The 17,966-nt window shown below is 39.4% G+C and overlaps 1 protein-coding gene across 1 annotated transcript in view; it reads right to left on the reverse strand.

Annotated features, from left to right (window-relative positions):
* The window catches only part of NSUN7 (NOP2/Sun RNA methyltransferase family member 7), a 340,200-nt gene that overhangs the window by 74,748 nt on the left and 247,486 nt on the right, over positions 1-17,966 (reverse strand). The window lies entirely within an intron of this gene.

Here is a 17,966-nt window from a genome sequence, read left to right on the forward strand (position 1 = left end):
TTGCGTTCATAAGTAGCAGTGATAAACCTGTGTTACAAGTGCCATATCATCAAATGATGTTGTAGATTCCGGTCTGTATAACATTTGCATAACCGGAAGTGACATAACTTGTGTATGCCGGAAGTGGGACATCATAGTTCAAGTTATGGACGACTGGCTTCCGAAACCGTAAGTGGGGCATATCTAAGTAAAACACCATAGGTAAAGTTACTTAAACAAACACTCATATTATAAAAAAAACAACAACAACAAAAAACATGCAAACTGCACACATTATGAACAAAGTATATGTGTACCATACAGCAAACTGTGCTGATTATTCCTACATGGAATGTGTAAGTAGATGGGCACCTTACAAAAAACAGCAGCTATGTGCTCTCACAATTGTGTATACATTTAAAATCATTATACTGGCTGTGAATAGCAGACTGAACTAGATAGTATATAGTAGTCTGTTTTGTTATAACGTAACTAAACTGGTATAGCTTATTGATGTATATATTTTGTACAATGTCACTGATTTCACTACTGCATTACCGAGGGGTTAATTTGTCAGAAAGGTGTCATGTATGTGTTAAAGCTGAAACTGCTAATTGTAGCAACAGGAGTGCAGAAACAATATGGGTATTCTAGGGGTACTAATGCAGGATATGTCTATGTTCTTAGTTGTGTAGGGTCCACTCCAGGGTCTATAAAACTCTGAGGTAGAAACCTGATGTCTAAAGGCACCTAGGTACCTACATCCAGCTCACCAAGAACTTAACACCTGCTGCCCACATAAACCCGGCTGCACAATATAAGCTTTGTTTACATAAGACTACCCAAATCTGGCATAGAATTCAGTCCCTTTGGAGCAATAGTGTCCAGTCTCAGAATCCATTCTGCCTCTCTACTGAGAAGCATTTTGTTCTTGTTTCTACCTCTCAGAGGTTTCGGGATGTGGTCAATCAGGATGACTCCTAACAATGCCACAAAATGTTTTGCCTCCATCCAGTGGCGTGCCACTGGTTGGTCTGACCGTCCCTTCTCAATGGCCTGTCTCAGTGCCATCCTGTGGTTCGCCATGCGTTCCCTTAGAGTCCCTTGGGTCACTATACCAGTTTAGTGACATTACTAAAAACACAGACTACTATATACTATCTAGTTCAGTCTGCTATTCACAGCCAGTATAATGATTTTAAATGTATACACAATTGTGAGAGCACATAGCTGCTGTTTTTTGTAAGGTGCCCACCTACTTACACATTCCATGTAGGAATAATCAGCACAGTTTGCTGTATGGTACACATATACTTTATTAATAATGTGTGCAGTTTGCATGTTTTTTTTTTTTTTTTTTTAAATAATATGGGTGTTTAAGTAACTCTACCTATGGTGTTTTACTTAGATATGCCCCACTTACGGTTTCGAAAGTCAGTCGTCCATAACTTGAACATTCTATGATGCCCCACTTCCAGCATACACAAGTTGTCACTTCCGGTTACGCAAATGGTATACAGACCGGAATCTACAACATCATTTGATGATATGGCACTTGTAACACAGGTTTATCACTGCTACTTATGAACGCAATATTGTGCTTTAGGTTTAAGATGTTGAAGTATTTGTTATACATTATGTGAGTTTTCATTACATGTAACGTCGAACTGGAAGTGGTTTAGAATACTACTTCCGGCTTGATTTTCTCAATGTTTGCAATGGTTTGAATTTTGGCGCCTTACACACAGGGGAGGAGGTAATCACTGTTTCTTTTTTGCCCTATTTAAGAGTGTGATTCACATAATTTGTTTGTTCTGAAGACATCATCAGTATATCTGCAGGATTAAGTATTTACAATTGCTATATAAGAATATACAGTATATATATATATATATATATATATATATATATATATATATATATATATATATATATATACACACACATATATATACACTGTATATTCTTATATAGCAATTGTAAATACTTAATCCTGCAGATATACTGATGATGTTCTTTAACATAACCTCTAATAAAACAGAATATTGCCTGTTAACATATTTCTTTGTGACGTTTGGTATCCAGTCTGCAATATGCAATAATCAAATGAGCACAGTGCACAAAATCAGTTTCCTACAAAACATACTAATATTAAATCTTTTTTTTTTATGTTTGGGGTAACAGCACTTTAATAACATATGAACCAGTGAATCAAAAGAATATTAACCAATGGTTAATCCGTCTCCTAACCAATGTGAGTCTATTTAGAAGATTATGGGGCCAAATTATCAAGGTCCGAATAGCTTCAGGCTCGCCGGAAACAGCAGTTATGACCGCTGCTCCATAACTGGTCCGCTTGCTCCGAGGCTGCGGACATCAATCCGCACGATCCTATATGATTGGGCTGATTGACACCGGCCGCAAATTTGCAGGGTGCGGCATTGCACAAGCAGTTCTTGTGCGTATGCTGTTGGCATTTATCGATGTGCAGCGGACAAGATACGCTACATTGTATCATGTCCGCTCGCGCTTTCTTAAATCGGCCCCTATGTCTCAGTCTGCTTACCCTGCCTCGCTCTTATGTATCCCTTGTATAGAGCAGCAGAATCTGCTGGCATATTATAATAATCTGCATTAACACCTTTCTTTCTACCAAATTATCTCAATATACCCACCAGTTCTTATGTACATACAAACTGTGGGATTGTGCAACAACACTGAAGGAAAGGACCAACGCTTATTGTTATTTGGAAGTTAACCACTTCTGTATTTACAAAAAGTTTCTAGAAAATTGTAACATCACCTTGTTCTGAAGATAAATTTGCAAAATCTTGTTTACAACGTATGACATACAACGTCAGGACCAGTCAATCAGATACTGAATATGAAGAAATGTCCTTCCATTTTAGGAACATTATATGAATATTGAAGACTATACCTGCAAGTCCCAAAGTATCAGTTGCAGGTTCCATTAGGCTATGCTATTCTTAGCTCGGCCAGCAGATAAACCAATGCCTGTATGTAGTTGTTCTAGAATATGATCTACACCGCAAACATTTAAACATCACTGACCCAGTCAAAATCCCATCGTAATCCCATCTTAATCCCTGCTTTCTAGTCAGAAAATCAAGAACCTGACAGGTATGCTGTCATAGAAAGAAGTTTTAACTAAGGATAATAGAAGTCAAGGAATACTCTATCTGAATCATGACTGTTTAAAGGGTCATTATAGTGATCAAATGAAATGCTCTAAATCGTGTCAGTTGTCATTTTGTCACTAGTGACACAGCAAAGCTATGTGTTTAACCCCACAAAGGAAAGACACTCATTACTGAAAATCTTATTAAGCACATTTAGTCCTTTAACTTTCAACCAATCTTGATCAACTTTCTCATGGTCTGACCTAAAAGTGTCCAAGGAATGATTTTTTTTCTCTTTCCTTGTGATATTAGGATAACAAATTAGTAAATTCCTGAGAGCTGTGTACAAAACAACCTCAATCTGACATATATGGATGATTTGAACTATTATGTAAGTTAAAAGCCCTGAATAATTTCCAGAGATAACAGCTGCCCGTGTAAATTATGCTGAATATATTACTACTACGTACCTTTATTATTTTCTACTAGTGCTATAGATGATTTTGCTTAAAAGGGACGTTAATCCCAAACATTTTCTTTCATGATTCAGATAGAATATACAATTTTAAACAACTTTCCAATTTACTTCTATTTTATAATTTGCTTCCTTCTCTTGTTATCCTTTGCTGAAAGTTTTATCTAGGTAAGCTCAGGAGCAGCAAAGAACCTAGATTCTAGCTGCTGATTGGTGGCTGCATAGATATACCGATTGTCATTGGCTCACCCATGTGTTCAGTTAAAAACCAGTAGTGCATTGCTGCTCCTTCAACAATGAATGAAACAAATTAGAAAATAGAAGTAAATTAGAAAGTTGTTTAAAATTATATTCTCTATCTGAATCACGAAAAAATATTTGGGTTTCATGCCCCTTTAACCCCTTGAGTGCTAACGACGGCTCTGAGCCGTCGCAGAGTTTCCCACTCTGGTGCCAACGACGGCGCCAAGCCATCGCTAGCACTCTCCCACCTTGAGGGCGATCTGGGGGCTCCCACCCGCTCCTACCCCGGTGATCAGGCCTGCATAGTGACAGGCATCGCAGGGGCTTCACATTTTGCGCGGTGACGTCATGCGCAATGACGTGATGATGTCACCGCTTAACTTTATTAAAAATGTAGAATACAAAGTATAGGGAAAGGGGGCATGCTGCTTAGAAGACTGTATCTCAAGCATCTAAGCAGCTACAGACCCCCAAGACCCACCGTTGGAAAGGTAATTGCCTAAAATTTCCAACAGTGTAAGTCTTGTGGATCTGAAAAAAAATAATACAAAAGTTAAAATATAAAAAATAAAAAAATAAAAAACCAAACCTTAAATCAGCTTAGCACCCAGGTGGGAAAATGCACTCAAAGGGTTAAATAAGTACAGTTAGCATGTAGCAATGTCCTTGCTCTGAGACACTAGAGCAACAATAAATGTACAATTAAAGGGACATAATACCCAAATGTTAAAGCACTAAAGTGATACAGCATAGCTGTAAAAAGCCGACTAGAAAATATCACCTAAACATCTCTATGTAAAATGAAGATACCTTAACATTTCTTCAGTAGCCAAATTGCATTATAAAAGGGCTTTTTAGCAGCCAATTAAAGGGACATTATACACTCATTTTTTATTTGCATAAATGTTTTGTAGATGATCTATTTATATAGCCCATAAAGTTTTTTTTTTTTTTTTAAATGTATAGTTTTGCTTATTTTTAAATAGCATTGCTCTGATTTTCTGACTCCTAACCAAGCCCCAAAGTTTTATGAGAATACCGTCAGATACCTTCTCCAGCTTTGTGTAAAGGGTCTTTTCATATGCAAAAGAAGGGGGGGGGGGGGGTCTTATTTCCCACTTGCAGTGGGCTTTCCAGCTACCTATTCAACAGAGCTAAACTAAGAGCTTCTAAGTACGTTTTAAAACAGTTTTATACTGGATTTTTATATCAGTATCTATGCATCTTATTCTTTATAGTAGTGTCTATTACATGCAGTTATATGAAAATGAGTGTATACTGTCCCTTTAAGATGGTAGTACCAGGACTTCCAAGAGAGCATGCATCTGGCATTTGCAGATAACACTCATGATATTTCCCTCCTTAGTTTAAGGAAGTTTACTAAGAAATCTCACAAGATGACAGTAAAGCAAAGTGTGACATCAGCACTGATGAAGCTGATTAACTTTTTTTTTTTTTCAACATGCAGTAAACAGTAGCTGAAGGATAACTGTTTAAACAGCACTACTGTAAGCTGAAGAAATGTCTAGATAAAATATCTTCCTTTTTTACATAGAGATGTTTAGGTGATATGTTCTTGTGCTGTATCACTTTCAATTGATTTAGTATATGGGTATTATGTCCCTTTAATAACATTTGTGTGTGTTTTCTATGGGATGTACTAAATCTGTGCTTGTATTACAAACCTAGTATAATTAATTGCTTAATGCCGGCCAGCTCTCGCTACCCAATGCTTCTAATATAAATATAATATAAAAGCCAACGTAAAGCCTTTAATGCCAGTCATAGTAGGATAAGGTAAAAAAAGACATCTATGAGCTAGATATTTAAGGCAATAATTATTTAAAAAATATTTTTAAATTGTATAATAAAAAAACTATAAAATTATTTTGTGTTTTTAATTTAAATAAATATACTGCTGATTATGTTCTGTATGCAGAAGTCTATAGGCAGCTCCCGTCTTTGGCAGTATAGTTAGCTTTGTCAACTCCACAAAAAGCTAATTTTGTTATTATGTATCTTTATTATATTATCCAGTGACTTTTAATGGGGTGTAGCTATTGGGCAGTTGTTGTCATGGTTACAGCCGTTATTGGTGTTAATAGAAGCACCCACCTCTGGTTCCTTTTTCAGTGGAGTGTGAGGGAGCAGCTATTACTTACACCAGCAGTTGCAAAAACATAATTTATGCTTACCTGATAAATTCCTTTCTTCTGTTGTGTGATCAGTCCACGGGTCATCATTACTTCTGGGATATAACTCCTCCCCAACAGGAAATGCAAGAGGATTCACCCAGCAGAGCTGCATATAGCTCCTACCCTCTACGTCACTCCCAGTCATTCGACCAAGAATCAACGAGAAAGGAGAAACCAAGGGTGAAGTGGTGACTGGAGTATAATTTAAAAGAACCAAAAACACAAACAGATGCAGATGCTGCACTTTGTAAGTAAACCACTGATTCCAAGCAAATAAAGTACAATAGCTGATACTGAGTAGATATCATGTAGCTAGTAACAGGTGCTCTGAACAAGACCGTAATCAGTGTAGCGTGTAGTCAGTGGAAGTAATCACTTGTAACAAACTGAGGGTAGAATCGTACAGCGTGCGGGTGTGGTGATGAGTAAAGTACAAGTAAACACAAATTTCAGCGTGTAGACTGGAACTTATTTCCTCTGAGAGTCTGCAGTACATTGTTACAACAATTAGTTTTGATATTTTATTTAATGTTTTTCTTTTCAACTTATTTTTATTTGATATTCATTTTGTCTACCTACGGAGCAATGTTATATTATGTTATTTCATTTTCAACATTTTATTTTAACACCTTATCAACTGTGTACTGATACAATTAACAACACGCTAGCACGGTCATTATACGTTTATATTTTACATTGTATTCTTATAAGTAATTCACATTGATACAAGATTCATATACATTGATTACTGAGAATCCAATCTTATTTTATGTTGAGCCCATTAAAATGGTTCTCATTTTGACCAAGCATAAATCCGTTTCCATAGGCAGTACTATTCTGTCCCTTTAATTGCAGTACACAGGTGCACGCATTGTGACGTAGGTAGGCAAGCCTTTTTAAGTTGTTTAATGTCTATACAAGTTAAGTCCCTGACGAAGTGCCTCCGGTCAGGAAACGCGTCGGACGTTTGCCATTGTTTCAATGTACCCCTGAGTTTGTTTGACACCCTGTTTATGATCTTACAATAAAGACATCACTTTTTACCTGCACACACCCTGCGGCTGCAATTTGTCCCAATACAAGGTAACTTTCATTGTTTATAATTTAAAAGATATTTACCTGCCTTAAAACAGGGCGGGCCGTGGACTGATCACACAACAGAAGAAAGGAATTTATCAGGTAAGCATAAATTATGTTTTCTTCTGTTATGTGTGATCAGTCCACGGGTCATCATTACTTCTGGGATACCAATACCAAAGCAAAAGTACACGGATGACGGGAGGGATAGGCAGGCTCATTATACAGAAGGAACCACTGCCTGAAGAACCTTTCTCCCAAAAATAGCCTCCGAAGAAGCAAAAGTGTCAAATTTGTAAAATTTGGAAAAAGTATGAAGCGAAGACCAAGTTGCAGCCTTGCAAATCTGTTCAACAGAGGCCTCATTCTTAAAGGCCCAAGTGGAAGCCACAGCTCTAGTAGAATGAGCTGTAATTCTTTCAGGAGGCTGCTGTCCAGCAGTCTCATAGGCTAAACGAATTATGCTACGAAGCCAGAAGGAGAGAGAGGTAGCCAAAGCCTTATGACCTCTCCTCTGACCAGAATACACGACAAACAGGGAAGACGTTTGTCGAAAATCCTTAGTTGCCTGCAAGTAGAACTTGAGGGCACGAACTACATCCAGATTGTGTAGAAGACGTTCCTTCTTTGAAGAAGGATTTGGACACAAGGATGGAACAACAATCTCTTGATTGATATTCCTGTTAGTGACTACCTTAGGTAAGAACCCAGGTTTAGTACGCAGAACTACCTTGTCTGAGTGAAAAATCAGATAAGGAGAATCACAATGTAAGGCTGATAACTCAGAGACTCTTCGAGCCGAGGAAATAGCCATTAAAAACAGAACTTTCCAAGATAACAATTTTATATCAATGGAATGAAGGAGTTCAAACGGAACACCCTGTAAAACGTTAAGAACTAAGTTTAAACTCCATGGCGGAGCAACAGTTTTAAACACAGGCTTGATCCTAGCTAAAGCCTGACAAAAGGCCTGGACGTCTGGATTTTCTGACAGACGCCTGTGTAACAAGATGGACAGAGCTGAGATCTGTCCCTTTAATGAGCTAGCCGATAAACCCTTTTCTAAACCTTCTTGTAGAAAGGACAATATCCTAGGAATCCTAACCTTACTCCAGGAGTAACCTTTGGATTCGCACCAGTATAGGTATTTACGCCATATCTTATGGTAAATCCTTCTGGTAACAGGCTTCCTAGCCTGTATCAGGGTATCAATAACCGACTCAGAAAAACCACGTTTTGATAAAATCAAGCGTTCAATTTCCAAACAGTCAGCTTCAGAGAAGTTAGATTTTGATGTTTGAATGGACCCTGTATCAGAAGGTCCTGTCTTAGAGGTAGAGACCAAGGCGGACAGGATGACATGTCCACTAGATCTGCATACCAAGTCCTGCGTGGCCATGCAGGCGCTATTAGAATCACTGATGCTCTCTCCTGTTTGATTTTGGCAATCAATCGAGGAAGCAGCGGGAAGGGTGGAAACACATAAGCCATCCCGAAGTTCCAAGGTGCTGTCAAGGCATCTATCAGAACCGCTCCCGGATCCCTGGATCTGGACCCGTACCGAGGAAGTTTGGCGTTCTGGCGAGACGCCATGAGATCTATCTCTGGTTTGCCCCAACGTCGAAGTATTTGGGCAAAGACCTCCGGATGAAGTTCCCACTCCCCCGGATGAAAAGTCTGGCGACTCAAGAAATCCGCCTCCCAGTTCTCCACTCCCGGGATGTGGATTGCTGACAGGTGGCAAGAGTGAGACTCTGCCCAGCGAATTATCTTTGATACTTCCATCATTGCTAGGGAGCTTCTTGTCCCTCCTTGATGGTTGATGTAAGCTACAGTCGTGATGTTGTCCGACTGAAACCTGATGAACCCCCGAGTTTTTAACTGGGGCCAAGCCAGAAGGGCATGGAGAACTGCTCTTAATTCCAGAATGTTTATTGGCAGGAGACTTTCCTCCTGATTCCATTGTCCCTGAGCCTTCAGAGAATTCCAGACAGCGCCCCAACCTAGTAGGCTGGCGTCTGTTGTTACAATTGTCCAGTCCGGCCTGCTGAATGGCATCCCCCTGGACAGATGTGGCCGAGAAAGCCACCATAGAAGAGAGTTTCTGGTCTCTTGATCCAGATTCAGAGTAGGGGACAAGTCTGAGTAATCCCCATTCCACTGACTCAGCATGCACAATTGCAGCGGTCTGAGATGTAGACGTGCAAAGGGTACTATGTCCATTGCTGCTACCATTAAGCCGATCACCTCCATGCATTGAGCTACTGACGGGAGTTGAATGGAATGAAGGACACGGCATGCATTTAGAAGCTTTGTTAATCTGTCTTCTGTCAGATAAATCTTCATTTCTACAGAATCTATAAGAGTCCCCAAGAATGGAACTCTTGTGAGAGGAAAAAGAGAACTCTTCTTTTCGTTCACTTTCCATCCATGCGACCTTAGAAATGCCAGAACTAACTCTGTATGAGACTTGGCAGTTTGAAAGCTTGAAGCTTGTATCAGAATGTCGTCTAGGTACGGAGCTACCGAAATTCCTCGCGGTCTTAGTACCGCCAGAAGGGCACCCAGAACCTTTGTGAAGATTCTTGGAGCCGTAGCCAATCCGAATGGAAGAGCTACAAACTGGTAATGCCTGTCTAAGAAGGCAAACCTTAGATACCGGTAATGATCTTTGTGAATCGGTATGTGAAGGTAAGCATCCTTTAAATCCACTGTGGTCATGTACTGACCCTTTTGGATCATGGGTAAGATTGTCCGAATAGTTTCCATTTTGAACGATGGAACTCTTAGGAATTTGTTTAGGATCTTTAAATCCAAGATTGGCCTGAAAGTTACCTCTTTTTTGGGAACCACAAACAGGTTTGAGTAAAACCCTTGTCCTTGTTCCGACCGCGGAACCGGATGGATCACTCCCATTAATAACAGATCTTGTACACAGCGTAGAAACGCTTCTTTCTTTATCTGGTTTGTTGACAACCTTGACAGATGAAATCTCCCTCTTGGGGGAGAGAATTTGAAGTCTAGAAGGTATCCCTGAGATATGATCTCTAGCGCCCAGGGATCCTGAACATCTCTTGCCCAGGCCTGGGCGAAGAGAGAGAGTCTGCCCCCCACTAGATCCGGTCCCGGATCGGGGGCCCTCGGTTCATGCTGTCTTTGGGGCAGCAGCAGGTTTCCTGGCCTGCTTGCCCTTGTTCCAGGACTGGTTAGGTTTCCAGCCTTGTCTGTAACGAGCAACAGCTCCTTCCTGTTTTGGTGCAGTGGAAGTTGATGCTGCTCCTGCTTTGAAATTCCGAAAGGGACGAAAATTAGACTGTCTAGCCTTAGCTTTGGCTTTGTCTTGAGGCAGGGCGTGGCCCTTACCTCCTGTAATGTCAGCGATAATTTCTTTCAAACCGGGCCCAAATAAAGTTTGCCCCTTGAAAGGTATATTAAGTAATTTGGACTTAGAAGTTACATCAGCTGACCAGGATTTTAGCCACAGCGCCCTACGTGCCTGAATGGCGAATCCTGAGTTCTTAGCCGTAAGTTTGGTTAAATGTACTACGGCCTCCGAAATGAATGAATTAGCTAGTTTAAGGACTCTAAGCCTGTCCGTAATGTCGTCCAGCGTAGCTGAACTAAGGTTCTCTTCCAGAGACTCAATCCAAAATGCTGCCGCAGCCGTAATCGGCGCGATGCATGCAAGGGGTTGCAATATAAAACCTTGTTGAACAAACATTTTCTTAAGGTAACCCTCTAATTTTTTATCCATTGGATCTGAAAAAGCACAGCTATCCTCCACCGGGATAGTGGTACGCTTAGCTAAAGTAGAAACTGCTCCCTCCACCTTAGGGACCGTTTGCCATAAGTCCCGTGTGGTGGCGTCTATTGGAAACATCTTTCTAAATATTGGAGGGGGTGAGAACGGCACACCGGGTCTATCCCACTCCTTAGTAACAATTTCAGTTAGTCTCTTAGGTATAGGAAAAACGTCAGTACTCGCCGGTACCGCAAAGTATTTATCCAACCTACACAATTTTTCTGGTATTGCAACAGTGTTACAATCATTAAGAGCCGCTAAAACCTCCCCTAGTAATACACGGAGGTTCTCCAATTTAAATTTAAAATTTGAAATATCTGAATCCAATCTGTTTGGATCAGAACCATCACCCACAGAATGAAGCTCTCCGTCCTCATGTTCTGCAAGCTGTGACGCAGTATCAGACATGGCCCTAGTATTATCAGCGCACTCTGTTCTCACCCCAGAGTGATCACGCTTGCCTCTTAGTTCTGGTAATTTAGCCAAAACTTCAGTCATAACAGTAGCCATATCTTGTAATGTTATCTGTAATGGCCGCCCAGATGTACTAGGCGCCATAATATCACGCACCTCCCGGGCGGGAGATGCAGGTACTGACACGTGAGGCGAGTTAGTCGGCATAACTCTCCCCTCGCTGTTTGGTGAAATTTGTTCAATTTGTACAGATTGGCTTTTATTTAAAGTAGCATCAATACAGTTAGTACATAAATTTCTATTGGGCTCCACCTTGGCATTGGAACAAATGACACAGATATCTTCCTCTGAATCAGACATGTTTAACACACTAGCAATAAACTTGCAACTTGGTTACAATCTTATTTAACAAAAACGTACTGTGCCTCAAAGAGCACTAAACGATTAAATGACAGTTGAAATAATGAACTGAAAGACAGTTATAGCATCAATCCTTAAAAACAACACAACTTTTAGCAAAGGTTTGTTCCCATTAGTAAAGTAACAATAATTAAATTTGAAACATAAAAATTACAGAGCAACGTTTTTAATCACAGTCAATATATAAGTCTCACAGCTCTGCTGAGAGAATCTACCTCCCTCCAAAGAAGTTTGAAGACCCCTGAGATCTGTTAGAGATGAACCGGATCATGCAGGAAATACAAGAGTAACTGACTGGAATTTTTTGATGCGTAGCAAAGAGCGCCAAAAACGGCCCCTCCCCCTCACACACAGCAGTGAGAGAGAAACGAAACTGTCACAATTAAAACAAGCAACTGCCAAGTGGAAAAATAATGCCCAAATATTTATTCACTCAGTACCTCAGAAAATGCAAACGATTCTACATTCCAGCAAAAACGTTTAACATAATAAAAACCTATTAAAAGGTTTAATGTACTTTTAACAGAGTAATTCCGGTGAAATACCATCCCCAGAATACTGAAGTGTAGAGTATACATACATGTCATTATAACGGTATGGCAGGATTTTCTCATCAATTCCATTCAGAAAATAAAAACTGCTACATACCTCAATGCAGATTCATCTGCCCGCTGTCCCCTGATCTGAAGCTTTTACCTCCCTCAGATGGCCGAGAAACAGCAATATGATCTTAACTACTCCGGTTAAAATCATAGTAAAAACTCTGGTAGATTCTTCTTCAAACTCTGCCAGAGAGGCAATAACACGCTCCGGTGCTATTGTAAAATAACAAACTTTTGATTGAAGTTATAAAAACTAAGTATAATCACCATAGTCCTCTCACACATCCTATCTAGTTGCTGGGTGCAAGAGAATGACTGGGAGTGACGTAGAGGGGAGGAGCTATATGCAGCTCTGCTGGGTGAATCCTCTTGCATTTCCTGTTGGGGAGGAGTTATATCCCAGAAGTAATGATGACCCGTGGACTGATCACACATAACAGAAGAAAAAGCACCATCTCTATTGTAATAGGATGGTTTGCTATTATTAAATGGTAGCCAGAGAAACACATAAAAAAATTCTCCTCTCTACCCCATGTATTATAATCTAAGTAATTTTGTATTAGGGCAGCAAGCTGAGTGTGTTATGCGGGTACTGTTATGTTATTATGTCTCTGTGGGATTAGTCTTCATACTTGTATGTTATTATGGTGTCTGTGATCTTCATCATTCTAAACTGTGAGGCACTGTAGGAAGCCCAGGAGTGACCAAATAAAAACTTGTAATACCTAAAATTATATACGTGTTTTTATTACCCCAATAACACAATGTTTGTCCTACACCAGTAAACAAAACTGCGCACTATGCAAGTTTAATTAGCAGATTAATACAAACCAGTAACAGACAACACAATGTACATTTTAACAAGACGATGGAAAACCCAGAGCAACAATACATCTTCTGTGCTTCTGCCCTGGTCTCCTGTGCTGAGAAGTAATAATGAGTTGCAATAAAAGTGAGCAGATGCAAGTCTCTTGCCGACTGTATTGTGCTGTCATCATTTTAGTGATGATACTTCTCATATAGTTAATTACATTAAAGGGACACTGAACCCAAATTTTTTCTTTTGTGATTCAGATAGAGCATGCAATTTTAAGCAACTTTCTAATTTACTCCTATTTTTCTTCATTCTCTTGCTATCCTTATTTGAAAAAGGAATCTAAGTATTTTTGGTTCAGTATATGGACAGCACTTTTTTATTGGTGGATGAATTTATCCACCAATCAGCAAGGACACCCCAGGTTGTTCACCAAAAATGGGCCGGCATCTAAACTTACATTATTGCATTTCAAATAAAAATACCAAGAGAATGAAAAAAATAAATTGATTGGAAAGTTGCTTAAAATGTCATGCTCTATCTTAATCATGAAAGAATAAATTCAGTGTCCCTTTAACAACCTTTACTTACAATGTGGAATCATGATTAAAGGGACATAAAACAAGTTAGGATAGAGACAAAATATAATATGTACTTTAATTACTTTACCTGCAAATTTATACTGCAGTGCCTCGCCATTAACCCTTTCCATTTAGTTTCTGAATTGTAAAGCTCTAACTTCCCCCACACTTTTCCTTCTATGGCTGTATCTATATCTATTGTTGCTTTGGTACAATGCAAAAATGCATAGGGATTATCTGCTGGAGCATGCCTAGAAGCTGTGAACTCAGTTGAAATACAATGTCTGTGTCTAAACACTAATAAGGGGGTGGGTGGAGTTGGCTGCTCCAGGAAGCTTAGCTATGTAATTCATTTTGCTTATTTTTGAAAATTATTTTAAAATACTTGCCAGCAATTTAAAAAAAAAAAAATGTATGCAAACTATTTTAATTAATTAGCCATTTTAGGATATGCACAGATACATCTTGCACAATTCAGTTATCAAACCCTGCAACATGCTACACATCAGTTGATCACAAGCTCATTTATATGAGTATTTCAGCTGCAACAATGGAGGTCTACATTTTCTTTTCTTTAATACATGTTGTATTATTTCTTACTTGCTAAATGAAAAGAAAAAAGGTTGTATTGTGCTGTTAATACAGAAAATAAATTCACGATGGCCCCCATAAAATCTATTATTACTTCTACTTTTAACTAGAAATGTATCATCATATAAACACAATATACCAGAAATCTAGATAAACCACAGCTCAATGGGCTTGTTAACCTCTTTTGGAGTAGGGGAAGAATCAGCGCTAGTTATAACCTAAAGCCAAATACAAGTAGGGACCCTCTCAAGAAATCCCTTGGGTGTGTGGCTACAGAAAAGTGGAAGTATTGGCGCTTACAGCTAGGATAGATCTATATTTATATGAAAATACGAATAAATAATACAAAATAACATAATTTATGTAAGAACTTACCTGATAAATTAATTTCTTTCATATTAACAAGAGTCCATGAGCTAGTGACGTATGGGATATACATTCCTACCAGGAGGGGCAAAGTTTCCCAAACCTTAAAATGCCTATAAATACACCCCTCACCACACCCACAAATCAGTTTAACGAATAGCCAAGAAGTGGGGTGATAAGAAAAAAAGTGCGAAGCATATAAAATAAGGAATTGGAATAATTGTGCTTTATACAAAAAAATCATAACCACCACAAAAAAGGGTGGGCCTCATGGACTCTTGTTAATATGAAAGAAATGAATTTATCAGGTAAGTTCTTACATAAATTATGTTTTCTTTCATGTAATTAACAAGAGTCCATGAGCTAGTGACGTATGGGATAATGACTACCCAAGATGTGGATCTTTCCACACAAGAGTCACTAGAGAGGGAGGGATAAAATAAAGACAGCCAATTCCTGCTGAAAATAATCCACACCCAAAATAAAGTTTAACAAAAAACATAAGCAGAAGATTCAAACTGAAACCGCTGCCTGAAGAACTTTTCTACCAAAAACTGCTTCAGAAGAAGAAAATACATCAAAATGGTAGAATTTAGTAAAAGTATGCAAAGAGGACCAAGTTGCTGCTTTGCAGATCTGGTCAACCGAAGCTTCATTCCTAAACGCCCAGGAAGTAGATACTGACCTAGTAGAATGAGCTGTAATTCTCTGAGGCGGAATTTTACCCGACTCAACATAGGCAAGATGAATTAAAGATTTCAACCAAGATGCCAAAGAAATGGCAGAAGCTTTCTGGCCTTTCCTAGAACCGGAAAAGATAACAAATAGACTAGAAGTCTTACGGAAAGATTTCGTAGCTTCAACATAATATTTCAAAGCTCTAACAACATCCAAAGAATGCAATGATTTCTCCTTAGAATTCTTAGGATTAGGACATAATGAAGGAACCACAATTTCTCTACTAATGTTGTTGGAATTCACAACTTTAGGTAAAAATTCAAAAGAAGTTCGCAACACCGCCTTATCCTGATGAAAAATCAGAAAAGGAGACTCACACGAAAGAGCAGATAATTCAGAAACTCTTCTAGCAGAAGAGATGGCCAAAAGGAACAAAACTTTCCAAGAAAGTAATTTAATGTCCAATGAATGCATAGGTTCAAACGGAGGAGCTTGAAGAGCTCCCAGAACCAAATTCAAACTCCAAGGAGGAGAAATTGACTTAATGACAGGTTTTATACGAACCAAAGCTTGTACAAAACAATGAATATCAGGAAGAATAGCAATCTTTCTGTGAAAAAGAACAGAAAGAGCGGAGATTTGTCCTTTCAAAGAACTTGCGGACAAACCCTTATCTAAACCATCCTGAAGAAACTGTAAAATTCTTGGTATTCTAAAAGAATGCCAAGAAAAATGATGAGAAAGACACCAAGAAATATAAGTCTTCCAGACTCTATAATATATCTCTCGAGATACAGATTTACGAGCCTGTAACATAGTATTAATCACGGAGTCAGAGAAACCTCTATGACCAAGAATCAAGCGTTCAATCTCCATACCTTTAAATTTAAGGATTTCAGATCCGGATGGAAAAAAGGACCTTGTGACAGAAGGTCTGGTCTTAACGGAAGAGTCCATGGTTGGCAAGATGCCATCCGTACAAGATCCGCATACCAAAACCTGTGAGGCCATGCCGGAGCTATTAGCAGAACAAACGAGCATTTCCTCAGAATCTTGGAGATTACTTTTGGAAGAAGAACTAGAGGCGGAAAGATATAGGCAGGATGATACTTCCAAGGAAGTGATAATGCATCCACTGCCTCCGCCTGAGGATCCCGGGATCTGGACAGATACCTGGGAAGTTTCTTGTTTAGATGAGAGGCCATCAGATCTATCTCTGGGAGCCCCCATATTTGAACAATCTGAAGAAATACCTCTGGGTGAAGAGACCATTCGCCCGGATGCAACGTTTGGCGACTGAGATAATCCGCTTCCCAATTGTCTACACCTGGGATATGAACCGCAGAGATTAGACAGGAGCTGGATTCCGCCCAAACCAAAATTCGAGATACTTCTTTCATAGCCAGAGGACTGTGAGTCCCTCCTTGATGATTGATGTATGCCACAGTTGTGACATTGTCTGTCTGAAAACAAATGAACGATTCTCTCTTCAGAAGAGGCCAAAACTGAAGAGCTCTGAAAACTGCACGGAGTTCCAAGATATTGATCGGTAATCTCACCTCCTGAGATTCCCAAACTCCTTGTGCCGTCAGAGATCCCCACACAGCTCCCCAACCTGTGAGACTTGCATCTGTTGAAATTACAGTCCAGGTCGGAAGAACAAAAGAAGCCCCCTGAATTAAACGAAGGTGATCTGTCCACCACGTTAGAGAGTGCCGAACAATCGGTTTTAAAGATATTAATTGATATATCTTCGTGTAATCCCTGCACCATTGGTTCAGCATACAGAGCTGAAGTGGTCGCATGTGAAAACGAGCAAAGGGGATCGCGTCCGATGCAGCAGTCATAAGACCTAGAATTTCCATGCATAAGGCTACCGAAGGGAATGATTGAGACTGAAGGTTTCGACAGGCTGTAATCAATTTTAGACGTCTCTTGTCTGTTAAAGACAGAGTCATGGACACTGAATCTATCTGGAAACCCAGAAAGGTTACCCTTGTTTGAGGAATCAAAGAACTTTTTGGTAAATTGATCCTCCAACCATGATCTTGAAGAAACAACACAAGTCGATTCGTATGAGACTCTGCTAAATGTAAAGACTGAGCAAGTACCAAGATATCGTCCAAATAAGGAAATACCACAATACCCTGTTCTCTGATTACAGACAGAAGGGCACCGAGAATCTTTGTGAAAATTCTTGGAGCTGTAGCAAGGCCAAACGGTAGAGCCACAAATTGGTAATGCTTGTCTAGAAAAGAGAATCTCAGGAACTGATAATGATCTGGATGAATCGGAATATGCAGATATGCATCCTGTAAATCTATTGTGGACATATAATTCCCTTGCTGAACAAAAGGCAATATAGTCCTTACAGTTACCATCTTGAACGTTGGTATCCTTACATAACGATTCAATAATTTTAGATCCAGAACTGGTCTGAAGGAATTCTCCTTCTTTGGTACAATGAAGAGATTTGAATAAAACCCCATCCCCTGTTCCGGAACTGGAACTGGCATAATTACTCCAGCCAACTCTAGATCTGAAACACAATTCAGAAATGCTTGAGCTTTCACTGGATTTACTGGGACA

The sequence above is a fragment of the Bombina bombina genome, chromosome 2 (assembly GCF_027579735.1).
Source record: "Bombina bombina isolate aBomBom1 chromosome 2, aBomBom1.pri, whole genome shotgun sequence".
Lineage (NCBI taxonomy): Eukaryota > Metazoa > Chordata > Amphibia > Anura > Bombinatoridae > Bombina > Bombina bombina.